The sequence below is a fragment of the Dermacentor variabilis genome, unplaced genomic scaffold (assembly GCF_050947875.1).
Source record: "Dermacentor variabilis isolate Ectoservices unplaced genomic scaffold, ASM5094787v1 scaffold_25, whole genome shotgun sequence".
Classification (NCBI taxonomy): domain Eukaryota; kingdom Metazoa; phylum Arthropoda; class Arachnida; order Ixodida; family Ixodidae; genus Dermacentor; species Dermacentor variabilis.
Genome location: NW_027460423.1, coordinates 1,530,658 through 1,540,216, shown reverse-complemented (window position 1 = coordinate 1,540,216; position 9,559 = coordinate 1,530,658).

The following is a 9,559-nucleotide window of genomic DNA, read 5'->3' as shown; positions in this document are numbered from 1 at the left end:
TCGTCGATATTGTAGCCGAAGGCAGCGCTCCGAAGTTGCAGTCGGCTGTCAAGGTTCCGAGGGCCGCAGCGTAGCTGCTGATCGACTCGTCTGGCCGTTGGTCGGGTCTTTGAAACACGTACCGGCTCTAAAGCTCGGATGTCCTGGTGTCGAAGTGCCGCCTAAGAAGTGTCACTGAATCATTTAAGTTGACTTCTGCCGGGATCTTCGGCGCTATCAGCGCGCACACGGTGTTCGAAAGTGTTGGCTGCACAAAGCGTGAGGAGAAGTGCCCGCTTCTTCGCTGACGTCGCTCGCCACGAAGTAAAAGTCGAGGCGCTGGATCCACGATTCCCATGATTTCGCCGAGAAAGGCTCGACAGCGCCGTGCATTCGTCCTGTAGCCATGGCCTTAACTGCGAAAACTTATAGATATCTGCTTCGCAACTCCTGCCTCATCGCCAGTGTTACGTACGGGGTCTGGCCCCATCCGTGAAAGGAGTGCGCATCGGTTGGTGGCAGAAAACAGACTGCCTTTATTTTCTACAAAAGACGCAGGCGAGAGCTGCATGTGTTCGAGGGGGCAAACTCTCGGTCCCTGTCCGGTAGCCGAGACGCTGAGGGCGACGGAGGATTCTCAGAACTCGACTCGGGATAATGTCGCATCCCGTTTCTCCGCGCTGGTGCTTCGTCCAGCCGAGGAGTGATGGTGCGTCGCTTCTCCACAACACAAGCTTTCGCTAGTACAGCTACAAAATTGCGCCATCGCGCCGTACACAACCGAGCACATAGTGACGTATGTTGTCGCAACATTATGCGGTAGCAAGTAAATAAATAATACAAAAAGCGGCACAGGTGAGTCGACGGCACAGTGTTCTAAAGGTGGGTCACCACGTCAATGCCACACATGCAGCACAGAACATGACAGTGCAAGAGTCGCGTTTTCACCATGACGCGGAAGCTTCAACCTACATCGACAAAAATATGACAGTGTCGTCTGCTGTTGGCGATAGTTGCCGACTTCGAACAGTGTTGCTCTGCGCACTGCCGAATGTTTACCAGCTTTCAACAGACGTCGCGTCCCCAAACCGAAGTGCGGATGCAGGCGCATTCGAACCGCTAGAGCTAACTAATAAAAAAATAACTAATAATACAGCAAACGTAATAATAATATCCAGGCACGATGCGAAATATTGCTGGTCGCCAGCACACGAGGCTGCCAACTCGCTGATGCATGTTGCCAGTTGCTGGTTGCCAGGCGCATGCGAACCGCACCGCATCATGCGGACTCAGCGTAAATGCAATTTTGTGACCGATCGCGACGACCGCCCGTTTTTCGCGAACCGCATGCATGCGGTGCGGCGTGCGGCGATGGGCGGTTTGAGCGTAAATCGGCCTTAAGCACATGCACTGCATTATTTCGCCTACTCTATCGCAGCACGCAGCAACCCCCGCTCAACGCTAGTGCGCGTGCGTGGCTACTTGCTGCGGGCTGCCGCTCAACGCAAAATTGTCGGCCCCGCCCACCTGTTCTTCATATTAGTCGCTTTGGCCTGCTCTCTGCGAGGCGACAACACAAGCACGCAGCTACGACGGCGGTTGCTCCGGGACTTCGACGACGTTGTCTCTCTGTCGACCAGTATGCACGCGCACCGCATTATTTCGTTAAGACTGTCGCAGCACTCAGCTAACCGCGGTCAACGCTAGTGCGCGTGCGTGGCTACTTGCTGCGGGCTGCCGCTCAACGCAAAATTGTCGGCCCCGCCCACGTGTCCTTCATATTAGTCGCTTTGGCCTGCTCTCTGCGAGGCGACAGCACAAGCACGCAGCTACGACGGCGGTTGCTCCGGGACTTCGACGACGTTGTCTCTGTGTCGACCAGTATGCGCGCGCACCGCATTATATCGTTAAGACGATCGCAGCACTCAGCTACCCCCGGTCAACGCTAGTGCGCGTGCTTGGTTAAGTGCTCCGGGATGCCGCTCAACGCAGAATGGTCGGCCTCGCCCTCCAACACGTCATAGTATTCGTTTTGGGCTGCTCTCTGCGAGGCGAGAACTCAAGCGGGCAGCTACGACGGTGGTTACGGCGGGGTTTGGATGACGTCGTCTCTGTGTCGACCAGTAAGAGCACTCCGCTACCCCGATCAACGGTAGTGCGTATGCGTGTCAACATGCTGCGGGCTGCGTTCAACGCAAAAATGTCGGCCTCGCCCCCCGGCTCGTCATAGTAGTCGCTTTGGGCTTCTCTCTGCGAGGCAACAGCAGAAGCGGGCAGCTGCGACGGCGGTTGCTGCGGGTCTTGGACGTCGCGGTCTCTCTGTCGCCCAGTAATCACGCGGACCGCGTTATTTCACCAAGACTATCGCAGCACTCCACTAGCCCCGGTCAACGTTAGTGCGCGCTGTGGCTACTAGCTGCGGGCTGCCGCTCAATGCAAAAGTGTCGGCCTCTGCCTCCGGCTCGTCATAGTAGTCGCTTTGGGCTGCTCTCTGCGAGGCGACAACACAAGCACGCTGCTACGACGGCGGTTGCTGCGGGACATGGACGACATCGTCTCTGTGTCGACCAGTATGCAAGCGGACCGCATTATTTCGCCAAGACTATCGCAGCACTTCGCTACCCCCAGTAAACGCTAGTGCGAGCGGTGGCTTCTTGCTGCGAGCTGCCGCAGCAAGTAGCCACCGCGCGCACTAGGCCAAAAGCACTGCGAGACGACAAAACAAGCAGGCAGCAACGACGGCGGTTGCTGCGGGACATGGACGACGTCGTCTGTGTGTCGACCAGTAAGCACGCGCACCGCATTATTTCGCCAAGACTATCGCAGCACTCAGCTGTCCCCGATCAACGTTAGTGCACGCGGTGGTTATTTGCTGCAGGCTGCCGCTCAAAGCAAAATTGTTTGCCTCGCCCCCCGGCTCCTCATAGTAATCGCTATGGGCTTCTCTCTGCGAGGCGACATCACAAACGGGCCGCTGCGACGGCGGTTGCTGCGGGACATGGACGACGTCGTCTCTGTATCGACCAGTAAGCACAAGGACCGCATTATTTCGCCAAGACTATCGCAGCAGTGAGCTACCCTCGGTCAACGCTAGTGCGCGTGCGTGGCAACTTGCTGCTGTGTACCGCTCAACACGAAAGTGTCGGCCTCGCCGCCCTGCTCGTCATAGAATTCGCTTTGGGCTGCACTCAGCAAAGCGACAACACAAGCCCGCAGCTACGACGGCGGTTCCAGCGGGACTTGGACGACGTTGTCTCTGTATGGATAGATGGATGGATGTTATGAGTGTCCTCTTTGGTTAGGGGCGGTGGGTTGCGCCACGAAGCTCTTGCTACTATGCTACCTAATATCCTACCTAGGTTAACCAATGAAAAAAGAAAAGAAAACCTGTGTTGACCAGTGTGCACGCGCACCCCATTATTATGCCAAGACTACCGCAGCACTCAGCTACCCCCGGTCAACGCTAGTGCGCGTGCTTGGTTCATTCCTCCGGGCTGCCGCTCAACGCAGTATCGTTGGCTTCGCCGCAGTGCTCGTAATAGTATTCGCTTTGGGCTGCTCTCTGCGAGGCGACAACTCGAACGGGCGGCTACGACGGTGGTTGCTGCGGGGCTTGGACGAAGTCGTCTCCTTGTCGGCCAGTAAGCACACGGACCGCATTATTTCGCCAAGACTATCGCAGCACTCCGCTACCCCGATCAACGGTAGTGCGCATGCGTGGCTACTTGCTGTGGGCTGCCGTTCAACGCAAAAATGTCGGCCTAGCCCCCCTGCTCGTCATAGTAGTCGCTTTAGGCAGCTCTCTGCGAGGCAACAACACAAGCGGGCAGCTATGACGGCGGTTGGTGCGGGACTTGGACAACGTCGTCTCTGTATTGACCTGTAAGCACCCGCACCGCATTATTTGACAAACTCTATCGCAGCACTCAGCAACCCCCGGTCAACGCTAGAGAGCGTGCATGGCTACTGGCTGCGTGGCCGTTCAACGCAAAATTGTCGGCCTCGCCCCCCTGCTCGTCATAGTAGTCGCTTTGGGCTGCTCTCTGCGAGGCGACAGCACAAGCGGGCAGCTGCGACGGCGGTTGCTGCGGGGTCTTGGACGACGCCGTCTCTGTGTCGCCCAGTAAGCACGCGGACCGCATTATTTCGCCAAGACTATCGCAGCACTTCGCTACCCCCGGTCAACGTTAGTGCGCGCTGTGGCTACTAGCTGCGGGCTGCCGCTCAATGCAAAAGTGTCGGCCTCTGCCTCCGGCTTGTCATAGTAGTCGCTTTGGGCTGCTTTCTGCGAGGTGACAACACAGGCACGCAGCTACGACGGCGGTTGCTGCAGGACATGGACGACGTCGTCTCTGTGTCGACCAGTATGCAAGCTGTTGGAAACCTCAGCGCTGACGCCCGTTGATGCACCTGGGTCGCAAGCCCCAAGGGTAGCGTTGGCCTGGCGGCCTGGGGCACAACTGGAAGCATCCGAAGGTCCCGGCAAAGCATGAGTCGACTGGTAACAGAACAGCTTGTTTATTCAAGCATCGCAAAGAGTGGGCGGTCAGGTCGACCGAAGTAGAGAGACGGGAGTGCACGTTAATCAACAGAAGAAATCGGAGCCTCTCCCTTGGCGTCCGGGGGCAGCTGCTTTTATACTCTCGCAGTTGAGGGCAAGAAGGAACGCCTCTATAGACGCGCACCTGACTGTGCCGCTCGGGCACGTTGGGAATAGTAGGTGGCGCATCCGCCGGGCCGTGTGCCGCTCGGGCACGTTGGGATGAGTAGGTGACGCATCCGCCGGGCCGGTGCCGCTCGGACCTCCTCACTTCACAGTTGGGGGAGCTCCTCTCCCCGGCTGCCGCGCTTCGACAAGCGTGGGCACCAACATGCACACACACACGCACACGAAGACACGTGGCATTGGAACATGCCTGGACGCGCTTGGCGGGGAGGCGTAGCGGCGGCGCCGAACGGGCCAAAATGTCTGCCGCTTTGAACGAAGCCCCGGCGTCCGTTGCATCCGCGCCGGCTATACCGCGCGTCGTAGGCGAAACGTAACAGACCGCCCCGCCGGGGGAAGGAGATCCCCATGGTCAGGGGACTGCATCCGCTGTCCGGAGGGATGTCGCTCGATGATGCTCATAACCGAAGTCGGGCGTCCCTCGACGTTTCTTGAGCGCAGCGCACAGAGAAGGCCTTGTTCTCTCGTTTAGGTTCACCCAGGACACTGCAAAGTGACTTCGGGAGAGTTCACATTTTTGTTCTCGTTCCCGGCAAGCGTTAGAACTACGCCGAAACTGAACCGCTCAGTCAGCAAGCACGGCACAACCCTCACTAAGCCCTGCCAGGCTCTTTCCCCTTTTATACCACTGCCTAGTTCCTTACAGTAGTCTAGCAGCACTCAGAACGCGTCCACAAATTGGAAAATTGCACTAGAAAGCACATCATCACTTTGAAACACTACACAAAAGCAATATGTTAAAAATCCTGCCTCAGGAAGAAAAACAGCAGTAACAAACAATTTTGAGGCTGATTCCTACGTTAGGGGCTTCGACTTAAGCCATCGGCCCTACCGTTGAGACTCCCCTTTTTGTAACGCACCTCAAAGGAATATTGTTGCAAAGCGAGGCTCCAGCGCAGGAGGCGGCCATTTTTGGGAGAGATGGTCTGCAGCCATTGGAGAGGGCAGTGATCCGTCTCAATGATAAACCTCGAGCCGGCTAGATAGCATGACAATTTCTGAACGGCCCACACGAGACACGCACACTCTTTCTCGGTGGCGCTATACGCCTGCTCACGACTGGTCAGCTTACGACTAGCATACAGGACGGGGTGTTCCACTTCTCCATTTTCCCGTTGGCACAGTACAACGCCCATGCCTCGCTCACTAGCATCGCACTGAACAACGAACCCTTTTGTATAGTCTGGCGATCGTAGCACAGGCTGGCTTGTTAGGGCACTCTTTAGGGCGCTAAAAGCTCTTTCCTTTGTCTCGTCCCAGACGACTGTTTGCGGCTCTGTCTTTCTTAGAGCATCCGTCAGGGGAGCCGCGATATCAGAGTACCTGGGGATGTACCTCTGATAGTAGCCGGCGACACCTAAGAACGACCGAATATCGGTCTTCGTGCGCGGTTGCGGGAAGTCTCGCACAGCGGCCACCTTTATTTCAGAGGGGCGGCGACGACCCTGACCAATCACGTGACCGAGGTAGACAACCTCGGCCTGTGCTAACTGGCACTTAGGAGCCTTGACTGTCAAGCCCGCTTCGCGCAGGCGGGTTAGCACTGCCCGCAAGTGTGCCATACCCTTACAAAAATTTTTAATGTGTTTTTTAGAAAGTCTTTTGAATGTTCTCTATAGAACTCTATTGTGTTTATTTTGATTGCCTATAGAATTTTCCTATAGAGTTTCAAAAGTTATTTGGCCACCGCATTCTTATAGGAACTCTAAAGACGCATTTCTATAGAACATTTCTATCGAGTTGCTTTAAAGATGCTAAAGACAAATTTCTATAGAATATTTCTATCGAGTTTCTTTAGAGATGCTAAAGACAAATTTCTATAGAATATTTCTATCGAGTTTATTTAGAGATGCTAAAGACAAATTTCCATAGAATATTTCTATCGAGTTTTTTTAGAGATGCTAAAGGCAAATTTCTATAGAATATTTCTATCGAGTTGCTTTAGAGATGCTAAAGGCAAATTTCTATAGAATATTTCTATCGAGTTGCTTTAGAGACGCTAAAGACAAAATTCTATAGAATATTTCTATGCAGTTGCTTTCGAGTACCTACAAGCAAATGCCTATAAAAGCTAGGCCGATACGTGTAATGAACTTGCAATTTACCAAAGTTCTACTGTAGGCAATAAGGACTACAGTAAATGCAGTGGCAAAATAATTGGTGCTACAACCACAAAGTATTCAGTTTGAAATGTTTATTGCACTTCAGACTAGATACATACTTCATATATGTGACATACATGCTTCAGACTAGAACTTGCAACAGACAAGCTGTAGCTGCCAACATGCTTCTCAGGTCAAGCTGGTGGTGCAAACACGCGAAACATGAGGTAAAAGAATCAGTGGCAGACTTGATTACAGTTGACACCTGGCAATAACAGGCTTGACTAGGACAAGAAACCATACCATTAAAACTGCAAAAGGAGTGCCTGTTCCAGCAGTGCACATTGAAAGGTTGGATACTAAAGCCTGAAAATAGACTGATATGAATGTGCACTGCAATGTTGTGTCAGCCTGACGAAACGACACAGCATTTTAGTTTGTTTAAGTGCAAAAATAACACTGGCAGTCGCTGCGAAAATGTGGCAAATAATGGCTTTCACAGATAAGTACACCATATACCGAAACCACACAGCATATTAGTCTATGTTTATGTGTAAAATTAGCACTGGCAGGCCCTGCAAAAATGTGGCAAACAGTGGTTTTCATAGAGCAGTACAGCATATATCGTACAAAGTTGAAAAGCTTGTATGTCGTTGTAAGGAAACAATTTTGAGATCAGAGCCAATATTCTAATTAGGGTGAGAAATACAAACTAGACCAACACACGCAATGACTAAAGAAGAGATTTAGCTCAGGAGCTCCTATGTAATGCACATAAACAGTAAAATAGTTTTTCTCGGCAACTATGGAATCAAATTTGATGAGGTTTGATACATTTAAAAATGTTTAAATCATAGTTTTACATTAAAACCATCCATATTTATTAAAATTTGCTGAAAATAGCAAAACTTGAAGGAAAAGGACTTAGTTTGCAACTGCAAAAAAATAAAGAACTAGCACAAGTTCGTTAATTCTGTAAATTTTCCTACTCAAATACATCCAAAATACAGAAATACTTTTGAGACAACCACAGCACTAATTTGAAGTTTGTGGCATTTGAGAATTCAACTTGTTGCAGGAAGAACTATTTGGCAGGTTTAAGAAAAATAACACCACAAAGCTTACTAATCCCCGTCTCTGTGCCAGAAAGAGATATCACAGTTCTGCAGACTCCATCTGCTATGTCTAAAGTCAACAAACTTTATATATGAATTTACAGCTTACATGAAATTGTTGCAATGTTTGAGAGTTTCGCACATCTAATCATAAATTAGTGATTGTATATTAGAGCAGCATATGGTATCTCTAATTTGCCAGATTAAATTATAGTATTAGGTCCAACAGAAATGTGATCTCATTTTTTAGTTATGAGTAAGATTTGTTAACCTTACTGCTCTGTTTCTTCAAAATTTGCAGTTTTCATGAATTCGTATCAAAAGCAGACTAGTTGTCTGAAAATGTTTTATCATGGTACTGTGCTACGTGAATTATGCTTTTTCAAATAACATGTTTACTTTGATGCAATGATATTTCTTTATCTTATCTGCTTTCTTGCTGAAAAACTGCACAGTATTCACGAGATATGAATAAATAAATATTAAGTGAATAAGTAAACAAATAAATATTGCGGTTTGTCTTATCATTCCACCACCAGCATGACCTGTATGGAGCTTTGGCTACTGCTCACATGTTGCAAGTTCATTCTTACATGATCACCTGCTATTTCACTTCCCAGGAAAGGAGCGAGGAAGGGCTAGTTTTTGGCCTCATTTGGTCCGTCTAGTAACGGCGACGCTGGAGCTTGGAAAATACAATTGAAATTAATTTTCAAAAGGTGTAATGAACATTCAGCCATAATGTATTAGCAGGCGCAAACATGCCACAAATATCTATATAGTTGTAGCATTATGCTAAGTTTCATTTCAGTATTTCAGAAAAAAATTATAACAGAAAAGTGGCAGAACACCCCACCTCCCCACCACTCTGCCAAACAGCGGCAGTTCTTTTGAGAATCATTTTTGACAATATCTTTACTTTCCCAACATACTGTGACATCAGCACTGGGCCAATGTGCCTGGCAGTAGAATATCATTGCTGATGACATAAAGCATCTCCAAACGACAACAGCCTAGTCACACATTAATCTCATCTTGCAAGGACAACACATTCCCCATTTATAAGATAAGCAAGCAGGAACACCCATGAGCTAAGAGTCCTATACAGACGTCACACTGTGCATAGGAAACAAATTTTTTGAAAAGAAGGGAATGACCTACTGGCTTCTATTGCTGAGCGGTAGACAAAATTAATATTCCATCCGCTGTTAGCCATAGTTGGTATGTACTATGCTTAATATGCCAATAATAAATTTCTCACATGGAGCTTGAGCAATCATGATGATGCATGTAAGTATCCATTGTATGGGGAACAATAATGTTTTAAGTTGTTTTCGCAAATTATGATGGATAACTGCCAATTAGTGGTATTTGGAACACAGTCGCAGTGTCACTGTCAGATACAATGGACACAGTATATTCGTGCTTTTCGAGTTATTGAAACAATTAGTTTCTAATCTAGTACAGGTATGTACACTGATATGTATCCTAAACGCAATCATAAGACTTCCCAATTGCAATTGAAAAGTTAATTCAGTTTTAATTAAAAAGGGTCCTTCTTGCAACATGGCATGTGAAAAACAGAAAACAAAAATTATACTAATCATGTCTCTTCGAAAATTGATTGCATAACTGCT